We start from the raw sequence: 1,146 nt of genomic DNA, 5'->3' as shown, positions 1-1,146 counted from the left end.
CCACCACCACCACCAGTGCACTCTTTGGGGCTTCTGTAGTTCAGAGGTCACCCCGCCTATCCCTCAAGATGTTTGGTACACAGCACGACAATATGGCAGCAAGAAAAGAGGATCTACTTCCCAAAAAAGGCACTGTTTCTTCAGTTTTCTGGAACTGGTTAGGTTTCACAACCTCAGACTTGGAGCAACAAACCTCACTGCAAAACCTGTTTGAAGGCTGTTGCTACCAAAAGCAGGAGTACAACAAATTTGATTCAACACCCGAAACAGAGGCACTCCATTAAGTGGGAAACAAATCGATTAAAATTGAAAACTGAATTTGGGATGAAAAAAATAAGAGACTTTTTTTAGGAAATATTGCCCAGCCCTAGACAGATGAGACAAAAATGGAACTTTCTGGAAAGGCATAACAACTCTGTTCACAGAGGGAAAAAATGAAGCATTTGAAGAAAAGCACAATGTCCCCACTGTGAAACATGGAGGAGGCTCTGTTATGTTCTGGGGCTGCTTTGCTGCATCTGGCCCAGGGTATCTTGAGTCGGTGCAGGGCACAATGAAATCTCAAGACTATCAAAGGATTCTAGAGAGAAATGTGCTGCCCAGTCTCAGAAAGTTTGCTCTCAGTTGCAGGTCATGGGACTTACAACARGATTGAAGAAATTTATTTGGGGTTGTTTACTACTGACTTTTAAAGACACTACACATTGTATAGGTCATTCTCAAAAAATTAGCATATTGTGATAAAGTTCATTATTTCCTGTAATGGACTGATAAACATTAAACTTTCATATATTTTACATTCATTGCACACCAACTGAAGTAGTTCAAGCCTTTTTATTGTTTTAATATTGTTGATTTTGGCAAAAAAGTAAAGAAAAATCAAAAATCCCTATTTCAAAAAATTAGCATATTTCATTCAATCAATAAAAGAAAAGTGTTTTTAATACAAAAAAGTCAACCTTCAAATAATTATGTACAGTTATGCACTCAATACTTGGTCTGGAATCATTTTTGCAGAAATGACTGTTTCACTGTGGCGTGCCAAGGAGGCAATCAGCCTGTGGCACTGCTGAGGTGTTATGGAGGCCCAGGATGCTTCGATAGCAGCCTTAAGCTCATCCAGAGTGTTGGGTCTTGTGTCTTAAA

Source organism: Austrofundulus limnaeus, unplaced genomic scaffold (genome assembly GCF_001266775.1).
Source record: "Austrofundulus limnaeus strain Quisiro unplaced genomic scaffold, Austrofundulus_limnaeus-1.0 Scaffold130, whole genome shotgun sequence".
NCBI classification, from domain to species: Eukaryota; Metazoa; Chordata; class Actinopteri; order Cyprinodontiformes; family Rivulidae; genus Austrofundulus; species Austrofundulus limnaeus.
Note: the sequence above shows the minus strand (reverse complement) of the source record.